The 24,706-nt window shown below is 46.6% G+C and overlaps 1 long non-coding RNA gene across 3 annotated transcripts in view; it reads right to left on the bottom strand.

Moving 5' to 3' along the window:
* Positions 1–417: 417 nt before the first annotated feature.
* The window catches only part of LOC134932353 (uncharacterized), a 231,816-nt gene continuing 207,527 nt past the window's right edge, over positions 418–24,706 (bottom strand). For all 3 annotated transcript variants that reach the window (XR_010179324.1, XR_010179325.1, XR_010179323.1), the window contains 2 exons: positions 1,599–2,169; positions 418–621 (listed from right to left, as the gene is read on the bottom strand). This is a non-coding gene — a long non-coding RNA (uncharacterized LOC134932353). The remainder of the gene's footprint in view (positions 622–1,598; positions 2,170–24,706) is intronic.

Genomic DNA, 24,706 nt, shown 5'->3' with positions numbered 1-24,706 from the left:
ATGCATTTATGTTACATATACACCTTATACACACAGCAGGAAGGTCATTTTATCCAATATTTTTAATAACTTTGTGCATTAAACAAAGTGTGTGTACATTCACACAATTCATTTATGTTTCATATACACCTTATACACACAGCCAGAAGGTCATTTAATACAATATTTTAATAACTTTGTGTATTAAATAAAGTTTGTGTACATTGAGCCATCCGAAAACAAAGGTTTCACTATCTCATTCTCACTCAAAAAATTCCGTATTTCGGAATATTCCATATTTCGGAATATTTGGATATGGGATACTCAACCTGTAATAAGATTAATATTCGTAAGTTTGATGTGTGTTTTTTGTAAGGTAACCAATTTCTGATAGGCAATATGCTGTTCCTTTATTGCATTAAAAAACACAACAACTGCTTAACTGTAATAAACAATTTTTTATTTTTGAACATATTTTTTTGTGTGTTTTTTTTATAACAAAGAACAAATATTTTAAAAGTTTAAAATTAACAAATTAGAAATATTTTTCCAGCCTCTCAACATCTGCAAGCATGGCCTGCAAATTCGCCTTTAGGCTTGCAATGATGCCAGGCAGGCTTGTGGGATCTCCAACTGCACCATCTGAAAAGAAGAGCAAAAATAAAAAATAAAAAACTTACTCACATTACCTATTACACAAGCAAGCCACAAAGCACACTTTAATGGCAAAGGGACTACATCATGGATGTTTGAATGTTAAAACAGTAGCATAGCAACACACAAGCATGCTCAGCAATGTTTGTTATTGTTAACTTTCATTTTTAAAAAGTGTACCACACCATGATGTACATTTACTAAGATGGGAGTTCTATTTAAGATGGGACGTTGCCCATAGCAACCAATCAGATTCCACATATCTTCTAGAAGGTGCTAAATAATTGAGAAGTTGAATCTGATTGGTTGCTATGGGCAACATCCCATCTTGAATAAAACTCCCATCTTAGTAAATGTAACCCCATGCTGGGATTCATTCACATCTGGAGTGAAGCAGACTTGTCTTTTTTGGTGTTTGCCCTGCATCATCACACTGCATATCAACATCTTCAGAAGGACAACATATCCTAGCATGCCCACACTCCCTGAAAGCCTGCCTTACTACATAAGGTGAAACATGTTTTTTTTAAGTTTAAAAAACATTTTTTGAGTGTAACTTTCACAACACAAATCATTGTGTCCTTAGCCTGCCTAACAAAGTGAAGCATGCAAGTTGAATGTGCAAATATTAGGAATACCCAGGCACAAGTGTAAAAGAACAACAACATACTAAACCCCACTCAGGTCTAACTGTTTCACTGACAACCTAGCACATATAAACCCTGTTGTCCTGGCAACCTTGTCGACCTAATGAGTGTCGACCTAGGGTGGACAGACAAAACATTGCACACCTAGACACTGTACATCTAATGATACTCACATAAATGTAAACGCAACATCTAGACCATGAAGAAGAACACAAACATTTTTCCTTGGGCCAAGATTGCCCACAGTACAACACTGCATGTATTGGATTTTGAAGTTAAAGTAGGTAACAAATACATTTTAAATGTGTTAAAACTTACTCTCATCAGCCACATGCGCAGCACCCTCAACAGCCTCAGGAGCTTCTGCTGCCCATTCACTGGGTGGGGAAGGAGGCTGGATGGGGGAAGGAGGAGGGATTGGGGAAGGAGGAGGGATTGGGGAAGGACGATGGAATAGGGAGCTGTTTACAGAGGGTGGGTCTGATTGAGACGGGAGGGGGGCGGAGAGGGTGTTTGGGCCACAGAGTGGGAGGGGGCCAGAGAGGGGGAATGGGAAAGAGTGGGGGAGGTGGGCGGAGTGGTGGTTTGGCTTACAGAGGGGGAGGGGGACAGAGAGGGGTATTGGTAAGGGGAGGGGGACAGAGAGGGGTATTGGTAAAGAGAGGGGAGGGGGGCTGAGAAGGGGATTGGGAAGGAGAGGGGGATTGGGTGACAGAAGGGGAGGGGGGCTGAGAATGGGATTGGGAAGGAGAGGGGGATTGGGCGACAGAAGGGGAGGGGGGCTGAGAAGGGGATTGGGAAGGAGAGGGGGGTTGGGCGACAGAAGGGGAGGGGGGCTGAGAAGGGGATTGGTCTGGTCTTCCTGCAGCAGCTTGCCGTTGTGCTCGCCCTAGAATGACATAGGTAATATTTAGGTTGTTGGTGTAAAAATTATAACAACAGTATTTATCTATTACACTGTTCTGTCCCATGTTAAAGACACAGGGGTAAAATTGCTATTATTTTTTTTTAAACTGGTGATGTTGCCCATAGCAATCAATCAGATTCTACGTAACATTTATTAGGCTGCTTCTAGAAGATAATAGATTTAATCTGATTGGTTGCTATAGGCAACATCACCAGTTCTAAAAAGCTCCCACCTTAGTAAATTTACCCCACAGAGCAAGTTATTGGGTTCAGTTGACAGCCTGTGTAGCAAGCAACTCAGTACAACAACATTCACTTTTTCAGAAGCACTTTGCTACACAGTCAGTACTGCTTGCCCTAACCACACACACTGTGTCATGTTTGTTCTACAATAGTTAATTGTCAGTGTGCTAATTTTCACACTATATAGTTTAGTGAAAATATGCAAGTTTTGCTTTACAAGTCTCTGCTAATAATCTCTGTGTTATTTAATGTAATATGAAACTTACTGCGCCTACGTCTAGTGCGGATTTGTTGGCGGAGCTCCGCCAACAGGTCCGGTGTGCGACGGCGGAGGTCGCTCCAGCGCCTTTCCAGCTGGATAATGGAGCGTGTGGTCCGAGTGCGGCTGCGGAGTATGCGGCGGTCCATCACCGCGTCCAACACGCGCAGCTCACGGTGGCTAAACGCTGCTGCACGCATGGTGCCAATGGCGTTTTCCATATATGGGCTTATATTTATAGTGTGTGGTGGCATGTGATTGGTTGAAAATTTATGGTGTCATCTAATAAACTTTATTGATGTGTGCATTGCCGTGAAGAACAGTGGGTACAGTTCGCAATAGCGGAAATTCGCAGCCGCGGAAGAACAAGAAACACAATACATACACTCACAATTACACTCACACACACTCACATACACACACACAAACACACTCAAAATCACACACTCACAAACACACTCAAAATCACACACTCACAATCACACTCACACACACACTCACATACACACACACTTATAGTAAAGTAATTGTTACAATCTGTGTACTCACCACATTTGTCAATAACAATCAGCTGCACAAAGTCACAAAGTTTTCGACATTTAGGATCATATGTTGTGTCATTTGTAATGTAAACAGATGCATGGCATATAGACATTTGTGGAACAAGGGTTACAATCAGATTATTTAGACAAACATTGCATATTAAAAAATTAAACAGGTATGCCTTGCACAACACTTAACTGGGCATATAATTATGCCCAGTTAACCTGGGGTTACTAGGGTCAACATTACCTAATATTAGATATGGACACATATTCCCAAAACAAAAAAAAATATTTTTATTAAGTAACATTAAGTGTAGCCTGCATTATGTGGTTCATGTTATTTGGTATGTACAAAGGAATATGTCTATGTCAATAAGATTTAGCTGATGTAGTTTATAAGTTGGTTTATTCACACGTGATTGCATTTGCTACTATTAAATAATTTCAACATGCATTTAACATCAATGTTTATTTTGGGTAAAAAAAAAATTATTTGGGAGCATGTCAGATGTGTAGGTGCTAACAATAAAAATGTTATGTGTCCAGACAATTGCTGTTTGTAGTATTTTGGCTGAGCAGTGTTTGCTCAGTAATTGGACAACAGGTGAATTCATTGGCATAACAATTGCTAATTAGGGCAGACACATTAGTCACAGTACTTCGCAAGGGGATCCGGTCTGAAGATCGACAGTGTCTAGGTCGACAATGTTTAGGTCGACCACTATAGGTCGACAGTCACTAGGTCGACATGGATGGAAGGTCGACAGGGTTTCTAGGTCGACATGTGCTAGGTCGACAGGTCTAAAGGTCGACATGAGTTTTTCACATTTTTTTTCTTTTTTTGAATTTTTTCATACTTAACGATCCACGTGGACTACGATTGGAACGGTAAAGTGTGCCGAGCGAAGCGGTAGCGGAGCGAAGGCACCATGCCCGAAGCATGGCGAGCGAAGCGAGCCATGCGAGGGGACGCGGTGCACTAATTTGGGATCCCGGTCACTCTACGAAGAAAACGACAAAAAAAACAACTCCTCATGTCGACCTTTAGACCTGTTGACCTAGCACATGTCGACATAGAACCCTGTCGACCTTCCATCCAAGTCGACCTAGTGACTGTCGACCTATAGTGGTCGACCTAAACATTGTCGACCTAGACACTGTCGATTTGATGAACCACACCCCTTCGCAAGTGCAGAGTAACTGCAGACTTACTCCTCGGCTGCGACAGGATAGCGAACATTTGTTGTGTACATTTACCATCGTATACGCATTTCTGCTCAAAACACGCCTACTGCTGGTTGCATACTCCCACACTAGCTGCCCACTTTCACGCCCATTTCGTTAGATAGCGAAGCCGTGCCTCTGTCACGCCTCCGTCACTCCCAGTTTTTGGTGGTGTAGTACGGCCAGGTTTTCAGTTAGTAATTTTGCTCAAGCGTCGTATCGCTCCCTTTGCGCACGCGCAGTATAGCTGTTGCGCATGCGCAGTTGGTGGATTTTCGCCGTTTTGCGATGCGATGAACTGCTGCGATCAACTCGGAATGAGGGCCTTTGTTAGCAATTCTACTATGCTAAGATACACTGCCAGAGGGCGGCGGCTTTGTGTTTGCATTTCTGCTAAAAGTAGCTAGCGAGCGAACAACTCGGAATGAGGGCCATTATACAAGTTATAAATGGTTTCTTATTTTAGGAGCCAAGATCATAGGATGCTATCTCTTTAAAAGAATGGACCAACACAATATCATCACAATTCCTATAATTTTAAACACTATCTGGTAAACGATATAAATAGTGCAGGTATCATGAAAATGAACAAGTATTCATTTATTTTCATCCATATGCCATCAATATCTATTTATGATAATAGATTATGAATTTTCCAATGACCTCCGTACCTAAACAAAGAGAAATATATATATATATATATATATATATATATCCGTCACTGGATCCGCTGCCATCACTCACTGGGTGCGATCGAATGCGGCGGAGATGCGGGCGGAGGGACTCGGTGTGATGCGGTGGCGGTGCGGACGGCAAGCATGGATCCGAGATCCCTGCTTGCCATTCTGCAGAGATTGGCAGTGGAGCGGTATCCATTTCTAAAATTGCGCCACAGCGTAATTTTTTTAATTAAAGATGGCCGCCATGAGCCAATCACGGCTTGCCGCATCATCGCCCCTCCTCCTCAGGCTGACTTATATAAGTCAGCGCGAGGCAGCGGCTGTCAGCCCGACGGCGGAGGAGGAGCAGTGAAGAGCTCCTGAAGATAGAAGACGCCGTGGAAGTCCTGGATGGGCAGCCATGCAAAAGAGCTTAAAGGCCACTGCCCACCAGGCGAAGACGCCAGAGGAAGACATCGGAAGCCCTGGGCAGGCGGCGGCTATGCAAAAGAGCTTAAAGGCCGCCACCTCCCAGGTGAAGACCCTGAATAATTAATTTTATTTTAAAACTGTGTCTTGTATTTATTTTAATATTTTCTTTATAGGTGGACTGCAGGTGCCAGCGGGCTCCTTAATGTCTGGGCATGCTGGCACTTGTGGTTCTCCAAGTGCCAGCATGCTGGAGCAGGCTCACTGGGACCTGTAGGCCACCTGTAAAGAACAATATTACTATTCTTTACAGGTGGACTACAGGTGCCAGCGGGCCCCTTAATGTCCGGGCATGCTGGCACTTGTGGTTCTCCAAATGCCGACTTGCTTGGGCGGGCTTGCTGGGACCTGTAGGCCGCCTGTAAAGAACAATAAAAGGGAAACATCCCCAGTACAGCAGCTATTAAAACTAAAATAATATAGTTTCAGATGGGCATGAAATAAACAGACATGGAAACATTCCTGTATAAATACATTTAACTATTGTATATTAAAGATGCATCCAGTGTGCAGAATTGTATTTTAAACACACTTCTTTTGTTTTCTTCACCTTCAGATTTTATCCTATAGTTCACTAGTTTTTATCCTATATAACAATATAATAAAGGTTATGTTTTATCCAGGGGCGTGCAGTCAGGGAAGGCAGAGGAGGCAGTGCCTCCCCTGTCATTAATGATTAAGATAATACAAAGAAGATACTTATGACACATCTCCTTTATATTATCCTAATCATTTTCACTCCTAGAATGGGTTTGGGAGGCACCGACAGTGGTGCCTCCCGTTGTTAATGGGAACGGGGGGTGGGCAGGGGCAAGGGCGGGCCAAGCCTTGGGCTGTAAAAGCCCATTGAAAATATAATGGAAAGTGGCACCTACTAAAGTGCCGCTTTCATACAGCCGACCCAGCAGCCATTTACAGCATGGCAAACCTCCCATACCGCAGTATCTGGCGGGCGGTCGGGAGGCTGGGGGTCACGGCGCACGCTGTCTATGCAGACAGCGGCGCTGTGCTAGTTGCCATGCCGCGGCACCGGTCTGCAGGATTTCCTGACACTTGGAGATGACATCATCTCTAAGCACAGCCAACAAGACACTGCACCCGGTTGAAGTGTAAATAGTGCCGATCCGGGAATATCCTGGATCGGCACTGCAGTATAAATGGGGGGAGTCCCGGGTCTGACTCGGCTTGGAACCATGTTCGAAATCCTGGGTCAGACCTGGGATTTTGTTGTAAAAGTGGTATTATTTACATAACACCACAGTGGTTACCCTTATACACAGTATGCTACACAGTTGTACACCTTATACACATTATGCCACAGTAGTGCGCCCCTTACTTTATGCCACAATAGTACCCTTATACACAGTATGCCAAAGTAGTTCCCCTTATACACAACATGCCACACAGCAGTACTCCTTAGAGTATGCCATATAGCATTACTGACAATGAAAAAAACATTAGTCTGCTGCTAGATCAGACTTAGGCAGAGGAGGGAAGGGAGACATCAGAATTCAACTAGTACATTGAAGAACAATAAATTATTGTTTATTCTAAAATCATTTTTTATTTTAATACCCCCCCCCCCCCCACCCCTACCTGCTCAGTCTGATCTAGCAGCACTGTAGTGATTTTATTTGTGTGTAGTGTGTAATTCATGAGGTAGCAGTGAGGGTAGGTGTAGTGAACAGTGAGTGAGGGTGAGTGTAGGGAACAGTGAGAGATGATGAAGAGTACAGTAAGGGAGGGTAGTAATAGAAAGCACCGAGGGTGAGTGGGGAGCATAGAGGATGGGTGTAGGGAGGATGGGTGTGAGTGAGGGTCGTTTTAGAGAGCAGTGAGTAAGGGTGAGTGTAGGGGGCAGTGAATAGGTGTAAGGAGCAGTAAGTGAAGGTGAGTGTAGGAAACAGTAAGGGTAGGTGTAGCGAGCAGAGATGAGGGTAAGTGTAGGGAACAGTGAGGAATGGTGTAGGGAGCAGTGATGAGGGTGAGTGTAGGGAACAGTGAGGAATGGTGTAGGGAGCAGTGAGTGAAAGTGATTGTGGGAAACAGTGAGGAATGGTGTAGGGAGCAGTGAGTGAAGGTGAGTGTAGGAAACAGTGATGAGGGTAAGTGTAGGAAATAGTAAGAGTGGGTGCAGGGAGCAGTGATGAGGATGAGTGTAGGGAACAGTGAGGAATGGTGTAGGGAGCAGTGAGTGAGTATGCAGGTAAGAAGCAGTGATGAGGGTGAGTGTATGGAACAGTGAGGAATGGTGTAGGGAGCAGTGAGTGAAGGTGAGTGTAGGAAACAGTGAGGAATGGTGTATGGAGCAGTGAGTGAAGGTGAGTGTAGGGAGCAGTGAGTGAGTATGCAGGTAGGAAGCAGTGATGAGGGTAAGTGTAGGAAACAGTAAGGGTGGGTGTAGGGATCAGTGATGAGGATGAGTGTAGGGAACAGTGAGGAATGGTGTAGGGAGCAGTGAGTGAGTATGCAGGTAGGAAGCAGTGATGAGGATGAGTGTAGGGTACACTGAGGGAATCTGTAGGGAGAAGTGAGTGATGGTGAGTGTAGGGAGCAGTGAGGGTGAGTGTAGGGAGCAGTAAGTGAGGGTCATTGTAGAGAGTAGTAAGGTAGGGAGGGAGTAGGAAAGAATGAGGGGACAGTGAGGGATGATTAATGTACAGCATAGTAAGGGAGGATGGGTGGGAAGCACAGAGGATGTATGCAGTCAACAGCTGAGCCCATTGTGTGATGATGATTGCAGCATGTGTCACTTCCACTGCCTCCCTCTGTTCCCCCCCAAACACACGGGTGACTCACCAAACCTCAAACTCACTCTCACTGCCATTGCTTAGGGCTCCCCCACCACTCCTCAAACTGTGGGAGAGACATCAGTGCCCTGGACGTGTAGTGATGAGACTCACAGAAGGAATCCAGCTGTAGTGCTACTGTCTAATGTATGTAGTGGCTACATACATTACAGCATGCAGCGCTGTGGTGGGTGGCAACAGAGGATGCGGGGTCACAGAGGATGCAGAGGTGCAAGTTCTCCACTCACAGTGGCTTTGCACTGCATAGGTGCTGTGTGCCACGCTCACTTGGCACACTCCTGGTTACAGCCCCGTTCCTTCTTGCCTGTTGGGTTACAGCCCCGTTCCTTCTTGCCACACTGGTTAATGTGCAGAAGTTGCATACAACCTCCAAAGTTCCTGATATCCTCATCAGTCCAGCCTAAGGGTCCCACCTTGGATCAGAAACTCCCTGGCCTGCATAGAGATATAACATAAAACCTGGTCTAACAGATTTATGTATACTCCTGTACAGGACAGAATTAAGTGAGGAAAATTGATTATTTAGGTCACAGGTCCTCAAACTCGGTCCTCAGGACCCCACACGGTGCATGTTTTGCAGGTCTCCTCACAGAATCACAAGTGAAATAATTAGTTCCACCTGTGGACCTTTTAAAATGTGTCAGTTAGTAATTAATTCACCTGTGCACCTGCTGGGTTACCTGCAAAACATGCACTGTGTGGGGTCCTGAGGACCGAGTTTGAGAACCTGTGATCTAGGTAGACTAGATAAATCATCAAGAAAATGGCAACTACAGTTTAATTCCCAAAAAATGCAAAAATGTGCACTTGGATCTCAAAACCCAAAGGCTAAAAGAAATATGTAATAATGCTACTGTATGGATCATTGGTATGGCCTCATCTAGAATACTGTCTTCAGTACTGGAGACCATATCGCCAGAAGTATATAAATACATAAAAGACTATAATGAAGGGCAACTAAAATTGTGCATGGCCTACATCACAAAACTTACCAGGAAAGACTAAAAGATCTTAATATGTATAGTTTAGAACATAGAAGGGAAATGGGGGACATTATAGAAACTTTCAAATATATCAAGAGTTTTAACAAAGTCCAGGAGGGAAATATTCTTCAAAGGAAGAGAAGTATTAGAGTATGAGGACATGCACTGAAACTGGAGGGAGGGAGGGAGGTTCAGGGGAAGATTGAGTAAAATATTACTTCACAGAAAGGGTAGTGGATATGTGAAATAGCATCAGAGGTGGTAGAGGCTAATGCAGTTACACAGGTTCTCATATCAGTCCTCAGGACCCCACACAGTTCATGTTTTCCAGGTCATCTATGGACTTTTAAAACGTGACAGTTGGTGAAACACAGTGCACCTGCTGGGTGCCCTGGAAACGTGAACTGTGTGGGGTCCTGAGGATCGAGTTTGAGAACCACTACAGTAGAACAATTTAAAAAAGGTTGGAATTGACATAAAGATATCCTTACAAAGGATCAAAGAGGGTTTGAGGTTACCATAAGGTTAAAGAAGGCTGACAAGATGAGCCAAGTGGTTATTATCTGCCGTCAAATTCTTGATCAGATGTTGGTTTGAATAAATGGAACAACTTGAAGCAGAGCTGGAGAAAGAATCTTGGCAGTTTCTTTATCGAACTGGTCTTGTCAGGTTTACTATAAATGTTCCTGCCCATTAGACCAGCAGATGGCAAGGAGCTGTAGAATGGGAGACAATATTTCTTGAATAAAGGAATTTCTTGAAAAAGTTGTTTCATCCATATGTGTGTTGACCATTGTCATGTCATCCATTTGTACCTGTCAACCATAAGCACTGCTGACCCTTTACATGTCGACCTAATGATCATGTTGACCTAATGCATGTTGATCATTAATGGTCAACCTATTAACTGTCAACCTTTTTACTGTCGACCTATAAACCAAATACAGTGTAAAACACAACTGAAAAAAATGTCAAGATATATCTTAAAATATGTTAAGATTTGCAACAGTAGCAGGAGAGAATAGTAACAGGAGAGCACTATAGCAAAAGACAATAGTAACAGGAGAGAACAGTAACAGGAGAGCACTATAGCAGGAGAGAATAGTAACGAGAGCAGTGTAGCAAAAGAAAACAGTAACGAGTGCAGCAGAGGTGTAACTAGGGTTTTCTGAGCCCAGGGCAAGATGTAGAGTGGCGCCCCGCCCCCCCCCCCCAAAAAAAAAAACAAAACAAACAAACAACCAAACAAACCCCAAAACCCCCCAAAAAACAAACACCAAAAGAAGTATGTGCGCGCGGCGAAAAAATGGACGTGGCCACACTCCAGAAGGGGTGTGGCCACGCACCAGAAGGGGTGTGACCACTGAAAATGCCCCACAGTGCCAGTTACATGCCCCACAGTGCCAGTTACAATGCCCCACAGTGCCAGATACATGCCCCACAGTGCCAGATACATTGCCCTACAGTGCCAGTTACATTGCCCCACAGTGCCAGATACATGCCCCACAGTGCCAGTTACATTGCCCCACAGTGCCAGGTACAATGCCCCACAGTGCCAGATACATTGCCCCCACAGTGCCAGTTACATGCCCCACTGTGCCAGTTACATTGCCCTACAGTGCCAGTTACATGCCCCACTGTGCCAGATACATGCCCCACAATGCCCCCCCCCCCCACCCGCGCTCACTCACCGCTTCTTCCCGTTCCCGTGGCTGTGCTATGGCCCTCATTCCGAGTTGTTCGCTCGCTAGCCGCTTTTCGCAGCAGTGCACACGCTAAGCCGCCGACCTCTGGGAGTGAATCTTAGCTTAGCAGAATTGCGAACGAAGTATTCGCAATATAGCGAAAAGATTTTTCTTTGCAGTTTCTGAGTAGCTCGAGACTTACTCTTCCAGTGCGAGCAGTTCAGTGCTTGTCGTTCCTGGTTTGACGTCACAAACACATCCAGCGTTCGCCCAGCCACTCCCCCGTTTCTCCAGCCACTCCCGCGTTTTTCCAGAAACAGCAGCGTTTTTTCACACACTCCCATAAAACGGCAAGTTTCCGCCCAGAAACACCCACTTCCTGTCAATCACATTACGATCACCAGAACGAAGAAAAAAGCTCGTAATGCCGTGAGTAAAATACCAAACTTCTTAGCAAATTTACTTGGCGCAGCCGCAATGCGAACATTGCGCATGCGCAGTTAGCGGAAAATTGCACCGATGCGAAGGAAAATAACGAGCGAACAACTCGGAATGAGGGCCCATGTGAGGGGAGGAGAGCGCAGCGCCTCTCCTGCACCTCACCGCTCCAGGTCTCCGGCGGCGGCTATGTGGTGCCGGTTCGCTAGCCAATCAGAGCTTGCGGACCGGCAGCCAATCAGGAGCCGGTCCACAAGCTCTGATTGGCTAACGCCGCCGGAGACCAGACACACGCAGCGCTGCTGGTGCTGGCATCGGTGGTGAGGGGAGGGAGAGACGCTGCGCTCTCTTCCCCTCACATTGCGGCGTGACGGGGGTGAGTGGGGCATAATGCCCTGGCCGCCGGCGGTGCCCCCTCTGCTGGGCCTGCCAAGGCGCCCAGGGCACGTGCCCCACTCGCCCTACCCTAGTTATGCCTCTGGAGTGCAGTGTAGCAAAAGAAAAACAAAACAGTAGCAGGAGAGCACTGTAGCAATACTGTTCTCTCCTGCTATAGAGATAACTGTAGCAGGAGGGAACAGTAGCAGGAGAGAAGAGTAGCAGCATACTCTCCTGCTACTGTTTTCGTTTGCTTGTGTTCTGCTGCTACTGTTGCTATGTTGCTATACTGTTGCTACTCTCTTGCTATAGTGCTCTCCTGTTACTGTTCTCTCCTGCTACAGTTTTGTCTTGTTGTTTGTTTTGCTTCTGTGGCAAAAGAAAACAGTAGCAGGAGAGAACTGTAGCAGATAAGAACAGTCTCATAAGTACTTGGGTGTGATATTGGGGGTAATTCCAAGTTGATCGCAGCAGGAATTTTGTTAGCAGTTGGGCAAAACCATGTGCACTGCAGGGGAGTCAGATATAACATGTGCAGAGAGAGTTAGATTTGGGTGGGTTATTTTGTTTCTGTGCAGGGTAAATACTGGCTGCTTTATTTTTACACTGCAAATTAGATTGCAGATTGAACACACCACACCCAAATCTAACTCTCTCTGCACATGTTATATCTGCCTCCCCTACAGTGCACATGGGGGGTAATTCTGAGTTGATCGCAGCAGGAACTTTGTTAGCAGTTGGGCAAAACCAGGGCCCCCATTCCGAGTTGCTCGCTCGTTGCCGAGTTTCGCTGTATTGCGATTAGTCGCTTACTGCGCATGCGCAAGGTTCGCAGAGCGCATGCGCTTAGTTATTTTACTCAAAAGTTAGGTATTTTACTCACGGCATAACGAGGATTTTTAATCGTTCTGGTGATCGGAGTGTGATTGACAGGAAGTGGGTGTTTCTGGGCGGAAACTGGCCGTTTTATGGGAGTGTGCGAAAAAACGCTGGCGTTTCTGGGAAAAACGCGGGAGTGTCTAAAGAAACGGGGGAGTGTCTGAGTGAACGCTGGGTGTGTTTGTGACGTCAAACCAGGAACGAAACTGACTGAGCTGATCGCAATGGCTGAGTAAGTCTGGAGCTACTCAGAAACTGCTAAGAATTTTCTATTTGCAAATCTGCTAATCTTTCGTTCGCAATTCTGCTATGCTAAGATACACTCCCAGAGGGCGGCGGCCTAGCGTGTGCAATGCTGCTAAAAGCAGCTAGCGAGCGAACAACTCGGAATGAGGGCCAATGTGCACTGCTGGGGAAGGGGGGGGGGGCAGATGTAACATGTGCAGAGAGAGTTAGATTTGGGTGTGGTGAGTTAAATCTGCAATCTATATTGCAGTATAAAAATAAAGCAGCCAGTATTTACCCTGCACAGAAACAAAATAACCCACCCAAATCTATCTCTCTCTGCAAATGTTATATCTGCCTCCCCTGCAGTGCACATGGGCCCTCATTCCGAGTTGATCGGTCGCAAGGCGAATTTAGCAGAGTTACACACGCTAAGCCGCCGCCTACTGGGAGTGAATCTTAGCTTCTTAAAATTGCGACCGATGTATTCGCAATATTGCGATTACTAACTACTTAGCAGTTTCAGAGTAGCTCCAGACTTACTCTGCCTGTGCGATCAGTTCAGTGCTTGTCGTTCCTGGTTGACGTCACAAACACACCCAGCGTTCGCCCAGGCACTCCCACCGTTTCTCCGGCCACTCCTGCGTTTTTTCCGGAAACGGTAGCGTTTTCAGCCACACGCCCCTGAAACGCCGTGTTTCCGCCCAGTAACACCCATTTCCTGTCAATCACATTACGATCGCCGGAGCGAAGAAAAAGCCGTGAGTAAAAATACTTTCTTCATAGTAAAGTTACTTGGCGCAGTCGCAGTGCGAACTTTGCGCATGCGTACTAAGCGGATTTTCACTGCGATGCGATGAAAAAGAACGAGCGAACAACTCGGAATGAGGGCCATGGTTTTGCCCAACTGCTAAAAAAATTCCTGCTGCGATCAACTTGGAATTACCCCCATGGTTTTGCCCAACTGCTAACAAAATTTCTGCTGCGATCAACTTGGAATTACCCCCATTGTGGTAAGTGTCAAATGCACTAGGATCTAGCTTTGATAAAATCACCTTTCTCTAAGATATATGCAAACTTGTTACAATATAGCCATTGCCATACTGTTATACTGTATGGCAACAGAAGTCAGGCAGCTATTACTAAAAACCAATAAGCACAAGCATTCTTCCTACTTCACCTTAATAAGATGAAACCAATGAAGTGTAATTTACATAATATAAAATATTGTCTGGACAGCATCATAAATTAATGCTTAAGTCGCATTTATCATGCAAGATACAATACAGCAACAAGTACAAATTCTAGGTAAATAGAAACACCTGTTGTCTTCACCTTTAGAAATCAAATGTGAATGTTTTTACCAGCAACTGTCTTAATGCTTTTAAGTAATGGGGGTCATTCTGAGTTGATCGCTAGCTGCATTCGTTCGCTATGCAGCGATGAGGCAAAAAAAACAGCACTTCTGCGTATGCGGCGCAATGTGCATGCGCAACGTACTATTACAACGAACGATGTAGTTTCACACAGGGTCTAGCAAAGCTTTTCAGTCGCACTGCTGGCCGCAGGGTGATTGACATGAAGTGGTCGTTTCTGGGTGTCAAGTGACCGTTTTCAAGGAGTGTTCGGAAAAACACAGGCGTGCCAAGAAAAACGTAGGTGTGGCAGTGCGTGTTTGTGACGTCAAAACAGGAACTGAACAGTCTGAAGTGATCGCAAGTGCTGAGTAGGTCTGAAGCTACTCGGAAACTGCACAAAATTACTTTGTAGCCGCTCTGCGATCCTTTCGTTCGCACTTCTGCTAAGCTAAAATACACTCCCAGTGGGAGGCGGCATAGCGTTTGCACAGCTGCTAAAAACTGCTAGCGAGCGATCAACTCGGAATGACCACCAACGTGAATAGATGGCCACAACTTCATATCATATAGCAGTCACATTAATAATTTATTTACAGTGGGAAGGGTCCAGATGCAATCAGCCAATCAGATAAAGCTGCCAATCATCATCAAAGCATATTATACACATTGGGCTTAATTCAAACCAGAACACAGCTGCGCGTCTGTACGCAGCAGCTGCATTCGGGTGGTCTGCGTATATGCACTGGCCACAGTGCACGTGCATGACCTTACACATTGCGGCCGCATCCAGGAAGGATGTGGCCACAGTGTGATTGACAGCAGCGGCTATCCGGGGGCGTCATCGCTCCATTGGGGGGGAAGGCCGGGACCGTTTTTTCAGGCGGCTGTGTGACATCACACGCAGACGCTCCGAGTAAAAAAAATGGTGGCTGACCGCCTGACAGCGCTGCCAGAGGTTTACCTTAGTTCCAGTGCATCCGCAATCTAATTGGAGAGGCGGCCTCACACATGCTGGGCTGCCTTGCCCTGTGCTGGGCAGCCCCCAGCATGTGAGGAGATGAATGCAGATCTGGCTGCATATGCAGTGATCTGCTGTGATCTCCGAATAACCCCCATTGGATGGAGCATCTACAAGATATACTCCTCCTGATAACGCATATGTGTCTTTGTCCAGGTCTATTATGTGAACACAACCTTAGTATACTTGGCCCAAGCTTGCCTGTTTCTTCCCACCACAAGCACAGAGAATGTACAGATGGAGCCCTGCTCATCTATCCCTTTAATGGGATTAATTGAGCCAGTGCAGTCGGACTTAGTGCCCTTGTGTAATGACTTAGGTGGTCATTCTGACCTGATCGCTCGTTGTCGTTCATCGCAGGTCAGAAGTGCGGCGGCGCATGCGAGACAGCCGACGGCTGTCATTGCCTAGCAATCGCCTCTGCCTGATTTATAGGCAGAGGCGGTCACTGGGCTGGAGGGGGCGGCACGGCTGCATTTGTCCGCCGTTCTGTGGGCGCGGTCCGGCCAACACAGGCATGGCTGGACCGTGCGGGGGGCGGGCCGCAGTGGCTGCGTGATGTCACACGCAGCTGCTGCAACCCGGGCAGCGACGAGTAACTTCCGGCCAGCCGCAGGAACTGCGCTGGGAGTTACACTTCAAGTACATAAGCATCGCCGCTGTGCAATGCTTTTGGACTTGTGCGGGGGGGGGGGGGGGGGGGGCGATCTGACATGCAGGGCGGACTAGCCCTGTGCTGGGCGACCCCCCGCATGTTAGTGCTACGATCAGGTCAGAATGACCCCCTGAATCCCCTGCTGTATTGTTCTCTCTGTACTGTATTGCAGCTGAGAACAAAAGATGAAAGGCGTATGCTTATAAGCCTTGGTGCACCTAGGCGCAGCAGAGAAGGCTAGATGAGCAAGGCTCCATCTGTATGCATAAGATGCGACGTGCACCGGAAATTTTTCGGGTTTTGTGTTTTGGTTTTGGGTTCGGTTCCGCGGCCGTGTTTTGGATTCGGACGCGTTTTGGCAAAACCTTACCGAAATTTTTTTGTCAGATTCGGGTGTGTTTTGGATTCGGGTGTTTTTTTCAAAAAACCCTCAAAAACAGCTTAAATCATAGAATTTGGGGGTCATTTTGATCCCATAGTATTATTAACCTCAATAACCATAATTTCCACTCATTTCCAGTCTATTCTGAACACCTCACACCTCACAATATTATTTTTAGTCCTAAAATTTGCACCGAGGTCGCTGGATGGCTAAGCTAAGCGACCCAAGTGGCCGACACAAACACCTGGCCCATCTAGGAGTGGCACTGCAGTGACAGGCAGGATGGCACTTCCAAAAAATTGTCCCCAAACAGCACATGATGCAAAGAAAAAAAAGAGGCGTACCAAGGTCGCTGTGTGACTAAGCTAAGCGACCCAAGTGGCCGACACAAACACCTGGCTCATCTAGGAGTGGCACTGCAGTGTCAATCAAGACAGGATGGCCCTTCAAAAAAATACTCCCCAAACAGCACATGATGCAAAGAAAAAAAGAGGCGCACCAAGGTGGCTGTGTGACTAAGCTAAGCGACACAAGTGGCCGACACAAACACCTGGCCCATCTAGGAGTGGCACTGCAGTGTCAATCAAGACAGGATGGCCCTTCCAAAAATTGTCCCCAAACAGCACATGATGCAAAGAAAAAAGAGGCGCACCAAGGTCGCTGTGTGACTAAGCTAAGCGACACAAGTGGCCGACACAAACACCTGGCCCATCTAGGAGTGACACTGCAGTGTCAATCAAGACAGGATGGCCCTCCAAAAAATACTCCCCAAACAGCACATGATGCAAAGAAAAAAAGAGGCGCACCAAGGTCACTGTGTGACTAAGCTAAGCGACAAAAGTGGCCGACACAAACACCTGGCCCATCTAGGAGTGGCACTGCAGTGTCAATCAAGACAGGATGGCCCTTCAAAAAAATACTCCCCAAACAGCACATGATGCAAAGAAAAAAAGAGGCGCACCAAGGTGGCTGTGTGACTAAGCTAAGCGACACAAGTGGCCGACACAAACACCTGGCCCATCTAGGAGTGGCACTGCAGTGTCAGGCAGGATGGCCCTTCAAAAAAATAGTCCCCAAACAGCACATGATGCAAAGAAAAAAAGAGACGCACCAAGGTGGCTGTGTGACTAAGCTAAGCGACACAAGTGGCCGACACAAACACCTGGCCCATCTAGGAGTGGCACTGCAGTGTCAATTAAGACAGGATGGCACTTCCAAAAAATTGTCCCCAAACAGCACATGATGCAAAGAAAAATGAAAGAAAAAAGAGGTGCAAGATGGAATTGTCCTTGGGCCCCCCCACCCACCCTTATGTTGTATAAACAGGACATGCACACTTTAACGAACCCATCATTTCAGCGACAGGGTCTGCCACACGACTGTGACTGAAATGACTGGTTGGTTTGTGCCCCCACCAAAAAAGAAGCAATCAATCTCTCCTTGCACAAACTGGCTCTACAGAGGCAAGATGTCCACCTCATCATCATCCTCCGATTCCTCACCCCTTTCACTGTGTACATCCCCCTCCTCACAGATTATTAATTCGTCCCCACTGGAATCCACCATCTCAGGTCCCCGTGTACTTTCTGGAGGCAATTGCTGCTGGTGAATGTCTCCACGGAGGAATTGCTTATAATTCATTTTAATGGACATCATCTTCTCCACATTTTCTGGAAGTAACCTCGTACGCCGATTGCTGACAAGGTGAGCGGCTGCACTAAACACTCTTTCGGAGTACACACTGGAGGGAGGGCAACTTAGGTAGAATAAAGCCTGTTTCTGCAAGGGCCTCCAAATTGCCTCTTTTTCCTGCCAGTATACGTACGGACTGTCTGGCGTGCCTACTTGGATGCGGTCACTCATATAATCCTCCACCATTCTTTCAATGGTGAGAGAATCATATGCAGTGACAGTAGACGACATGTCAGTAATCGTTGGCAGGTCCTTCAGTCCGGACCAGATGTCAGCACTCGCTCCAGACTGCCCTGCATCACCGCCAGCAGGTGGGCTCGGAATTCTTAGCCTTTTCCTCGCACCCCCAGTTGCAGGAGAATGTGAAGGAGGAGATGGTGACGGGTCACGTTCCGCTTGACTTGACAATTTTCTCACCAGCAGGTCTTTGAACCTCTGCAGACTTGTGTCTGCCGGAAAGAGAGATACAAAGTAGGTTTTAAATCTAAGATCGAGCACGGTGGCCAAAATGTAGTGCTCTGATTTCAACAGATTGACCACCCGTGAATCCTGGTTAAGCGAATTAAGGGCTCCATCCACAAGTCCCACATGCCTAGCGGAATCGCTCTGTTTTAGCTCCTCCTTCAATGTCTCCAGCTTCTTCTGCAAAAGCCTGATGAGGGGAATGACCTGACTCAGGCTGGCAGTGTCTGAACTGACTTCACGTGTGGCAAGTTCAAAGGGTTGCAGAACCTTGCACAACGTTGAAATCATTCTCCACTGCGCTTGAGTCAGGTGCATTCCACCTCCTTTGCCTATATCGTGGCCAGATGTATAGGCTTGAATGGCCTTTTGCTGCTCCTCCATCCTCTGAAGCATATAGAGGGTTGAATTCCACCTCAGATGATGGCAGGGCAGGTTCAGGAATGTTTGGTGGTGCTCCAGTCTTCTGTACGCGGTGCCTGAATGCCGAAAGTGGCCCGCAATTCTTCGGGCCACCGACAGCATCTCTTGCACGCCCCTGTCGTTTTTTAAATAATTCTGCACCACCAAATTCAAGGTATGTGCAAAACATGGGACGTGATGGAATTTGCCCAGATGTAATGCACGCACAATATTGCTGGTGTTCCGATGTCACAAATCCCCAGGAGAGTCCAATTGGGGTAAGCCATTCTGCGATGATCTTCCTCAGTTGCCGTAAGAGGTTTTCAGCTGTGTGGCTATTCTGGAAAGCGGTGATACAAAGCGTAGCCTGCCTAGGAACGAGTTGGCGTTTGCGAGATGCTGCTACTGGTGCCGCCGCTGCTTTTCTTGCTGCGGGAGGCAATACATCTACCCAGTGGGCTGTCACAGTCATATAGTCCTGAGTCTGCCCTGCTCCACTTGTCCACATGTCCGTGGTTAAGTGGACATTGGGTACAACTGCATTTTTTAGGACACTGGTGAGTCTTTTTCTGAGGTCTGTGTACATTTTCGGTATCGCCTGCCTAGAGAAATGGAACCTAGATGGTATTTGGTACCGGGGACACAGTACCTCAATCAAGTCTCTAGTTGGCTCTGAATTAACGATGGATACCGGAACCACGTTTCTCACCGCCCAGGCTGCCAAGGCCTCAGTTATCCGCTTTGCAGCAGGATGACTACTGTGATATTTCATCTTCCTCGCAAAGGACTGTTGGACAGTCAATTGCTTACTGGAAGTAGTACAAGTGGTCTTCCGACTTCCCCTCTGGGATGACGATCGACTCCCAGCAGCAACAACAACAGCGCCAGCAGCAGTAGGCGTTACACTCAAGGATGCATCGGAGGAATCCCAGGCAGGAGAGGACTCGTCAGACTTGCCAGTGACATGGCCTGCAGGACTATTGGCTTTCCTGGGTAAGGAGGAAATTGACACTGAGGGAGTTGGTGGTGTGGTTTGCAGGAGCTTGGTTACAAGAGGAAGGGATTTAGTGGTCAGTGGACTGCTTCCGCTGTCACCCAAAGTTTTTGAACTTGTCACTGACTTATGATGAATGCGCTGCAGGTGACGTATAAGGGAGGATGTTCCGAGGTGGTTAACGTCCTTACCCCTACTTATTACAGCTTGACAAAGGCAACACACGGCTTGACACCTGTTGTCCGCATTTGTGTTGAAATAATTCCACACCGAAGAGCTGATTTTTTTAGTATTTTAACCAGGCATGTCAATGGCTATATTCCTCCCACGGACAACAGGTGTCTCCCCGGGTGCCTGACTTAAACAAACCACCTCACCATCAGAATCCTCCTTGTCAATTTCCTCCCCAGCGCCAGCAACACCCATATCCTCATCCTGGTGTACTTCAACAGTGACATCTTCAATTTGACTATCAGGAACTGGACTGCGGGTGCTCCTTCCAGCACTTGCAGGGGGCGTGCAAATGGTGGAAGGCGCAAGCTCTTCCCGTCCAGTGTTGGGAAGGTCAGGCATCGCAACCGACACAATTGGACTCTCCTTGGGGATTTGTGATTTTGAAGAACGCACAGTTCTTTGCTGTGCTTTTGCCAGCTTAAGTTTTTTCTTTTTTCTAGCGAGAGGATGAGTGCTTCCATCCTCATTTGAAGCTGAACCACTAGCCATGAACATAGGCCAGGGCCTCAGCCGTTCCTTGCCACTCCGTGTCGTAAATGGCATATTGACAAGTTTACGCTTCTCCTCAGACGCTTTTAATTTTGATTTTTGGGTCATTTTACTGAACTTTTGTGTTTGGGATTATACATGCTCTCTACTATGACATTGGGCATCGGCCTTGGCAGACGACGTTGATGGCATTTCATCGTCTCGGCCATGACTAGTGGCAGCAGCTTCAGCACGAGGTGGAAGTGGATCTTGATCTTTCCCTTTAACCTCCACATTTTTGTTCTCCATTTTTTAATGTGTGGAATTATATGCCAGTATCAATAGCAATGGCCTACTACTATATTTACTGCGCACAACTAAAATGCACCACAGGTATAGAATGTAGATGGATAGTATACTTAATGGATGATGAGTGACGACACAGAGGTAGGTACACAGCAGTGGCCTACCGTACTGCTATATATAGTATACTGGTGGACACTGTCAGCAAACTGCTAAACTAGTCTAAAATGCACCACAGGTATAGAATGTAGATGGATAGTATACTTAATGGATGACGAGTGACGACACAGAGGTAGGTACAGCAGTGGCCTACCGTACTGCTATATACAGTATACTGGACCTGGTGGACACTGTCAGCAAACTGCTAAACTAGTCTAAAAAAAAGGCACCACAGGTATACAATGTAGATGGATGGATAGTATACTTAATGGATGACGAGTGACGACACAGAGGTAGGTACAGCAGTGGCCTACCGTACTGCTATATACAGTATACTGGACCTGGTGGACACTGTCAGTAAACTGCTAAACTAGTCTAAAAAAAAGGCACCACAGGTATACAATGTAGATGGATGGATAGTATACTTAATGGATGACGAGTGACGACACAGAGGTAGGTACACAGCAGTGGCCTACCGTACTGCTATATACAGTATACTGGACCTGGTGGACACTGTCAGCAAATTGCTAAACTAGTCTAAAAAAAAGGCACCACAGGTATACAATGTAGATGGATGGATAGTATACTTAATGGATGACGAGTGACGACACAGAGGTAGGTACACAGCAGTGGCCTACCGTACTGCTATATACAGTATACTGGACCTGGTGGACACTGTCAGCAAACTGCTAAACTAGTCTAAAAAAAAGGCACCACAGGTATACAATGTAGATGGATGGATAGTATACTTAATAGATGACGAGTGACGACACGGAGGTAGGTACAGCAGTGGCCTACCGTACTGCTATATACAGTATACTGGACCTGGTGGACACTGTCAGCAAACTGCTAAACTAGTCTAAAAAAAAGGCACCACAGGTATACAATGTAGATGGATGGATAGTATACTTAATGGATGACGAGTGATGACACAGAGGTAGGTACACAGCAGTGGCCTACCGTACTGCTATATACAGTATACTGGACCTGGTGGACACTGTCAGCAAACTGCTAAACTAGTCTAAAAAAAAAGGCACCACAGGTATACAATGTAGATGGATGGATAGTATACTTAATGGATGACGAGTGACGACACAGAGGTAGGTACAGCAGTGGCCTACCGGTCTGCTATATACAGTATACTGGACCTGGTGGACACTGTCAGCAAACTGCTAAACTAGTCTAAAAAAAAGGCACCACAGGTATACAATGTAGATGGATGGATAGTATACTTAATGGATGACGAGTGACGACACAGAGGTAGGTACAGCAGTGGCCTACCGTACTGCTATATATAGTATACTGGACCTGGTGGACACTGTCAGCAAACTGCTAAACTAAATTGCACCACAGGTATAGGAATGTAGATGGATAGTATACTTAATGGATGATGACACAGAGGTAGGTACAGCAGTGCACTCTGCACTGTACTCCTCCTATATAATATTAATTATACTGGTGGTCCCCAGTCCCCACAATAAAGCAGCACACTGTGAGCACAGATATGGAGTGTTTTTCAGGCAGACAAACGTATACTGGTGGTCACTGTCAGCAAAACTCTGCACTGTACTCCTGCTATAGCTGCTCCCCAGTCCCCACAATTAAGCAGTGTGAGCACTCAGCACAGATATATCATGCAGCACACTGAGCACAGATATGGTATGGAGCGTTTTTTTCAGGCATAGAATGGATAAAAACTTAACTCTGCACTATACTCCTCCTAACAGCTGCTCCCCAATCCTCCCCACAATTATAGTAATAAACAAGCAATCAAATCAACTGTCTTCTACTAAACGGAGAGGACGCCAGCCACGTCCTCTCCCTATCATCTCCAATGCACGTGTGAAAATGGCGGCGACGCGCGGCTGCTTATAGAATCCGAATCTCGCGAGAATCCGACAGCGGGATGATGACGTTCGGGCGCGCTCGGGTTAACCGAGCCATACGGGAGAATCAGAGTATGGCTCGGACCCGTGTAAAAAAGGTAAAGCTCGGGGGGGTTCGGTTTCTCGGAAACCGAACCCGCTCATCACTAATTATCATACAAATGCAAGCATAAGTCTTTTTTGTGTGTGACTGAGTAATACCAAATGAAATGTTTAAATGCGCTCCAAATCTCCGGCATTACTGAAGGACAGAGTAATAATAATGTTCATCTTAGTGTGTGGAATTATTTACATGTAAAAATATCACATTGAAATAAAAATGTCATTGATTTATTTTTAATAGTGAAATGTGTAGTTAATGTGCTGTGGGGAGGAAAAATTGGACTCATGCAGGAGACAAGCAGCAGGAAACAAGAAGTACTTTCATTTGGAAGGAGGATGCAGGTGCTGCTTCCTGCCACAACCCCGATGTCAAATCCATGGAAAACAAGCCAAAAATGTTAGTGAAACAGTATAATTAATGTATAAAGATTTCTTTCATGTGTATTGATATGATAGTGGCTGTTTGTCCACAGTGCTAACACTTTGACTGTGTCACTGCATTGCTATGACATATTTATACCCCTTTCACACCAGCCTATTTTCCCGGGTTGACCCCAGCAACAACCCGGGTGTAGCGCTGGTGTGAAAGGGTCCCGGGACAAAATCCCGGGAACCATGCACCGGCATTTCAACCCTGCTATGTACCAGGGTTGTTCCCGAGGATCTTCCCGGGCAGGGCCGTCTTAACAGCAGTGTAGGCCCCTGGGCAAAGCAATGCACTGGGGCCCCTACGCATCCTGCAGTGGTAGAGGTGGGGGTTGCTATCAGTGGCATCTCTGATGTCCCGCAGGCGGTAGGGGGTGTTCTATCTTTTGCTCAGCATGTAGGACCTGGCGCAGTAATTGCTGCTAATTACTCCTTACTGATGGTGGGAGATGGGGCTGGAGGGAGAACACTAAACTGTAGAAGGGGCATTGGGCTGAATGAAGGGCCCCAGTACATGACTTCCAGGGTGGTAGGGCAGGGTTTAATACACAGGGGAGGGTGGATAGCGGAGTGGGCTTAATATTCATCATTTTCTGGTGGGAGGGCAGCTTGCTAGACTGCAGATATCTCCAATTCCCGGAAATAGGTACTGGGGACACCTTTCAGGAGGTACTGGGGACACCTTTCAGGCGGTACTGGGGACTTGGGGATCAGATTTCAGGAGCCAGAGCAATCTACCAACAAAAATATAAAACTGCATACCAGGTGTGTGGAGCTGGAGCAGGGACCAGCTGCTGGAAGGCTGATATCTCTGGTTCTGGGCATAGTAGAGACAAGCTGCCAGTGTCCACCGAAAGGGGAGAGTCACATCTTTTGGATTATACTCCGAAAAACTCTAAATCAGACAGAACCCAAGATATCTGGCTGGGAAGAGCAATTAACAGGCTCGGATGGGGACCACTGCTTTGAAGTCAGATATCTCAGGTTCCCCAGGGCCGATTTTCAAAAATCTGGTACCCCTGGAAAGAGGGAACCCTCAGCTATCAGATTAGGGCCTTTAGACTCCTGGGGCCCTTGGGCAAGTGCCCATTGAGCCCATACAAAAAAAAAAGCCCTGTTCCCGGGATCCTGGTCAGTGTGAACGGTGCAGGGACATGTCCCG

The sequence above is a fragment of the Pseudophryne corroboree genome, chromosome 6 (assembly GCF_028390025.1).
Source record: "Pseudophryne corroboree isolate aPseCor3 chromosome 6, aPseCor3.hap2, whole genome shotgun sequence".
In the NCBI taxonomy this organism is placed as follows: Eukaryota; Metazoa; Chordata; class Amphibia; order Anura; family Myobatrachidae; genus Pseudophryne; species Pseudophryne corroboree.
Note: the sequence above shows the minus strand (reverse complement) of the source record. Positions and strands in the feature narration are given on the sequence as shown.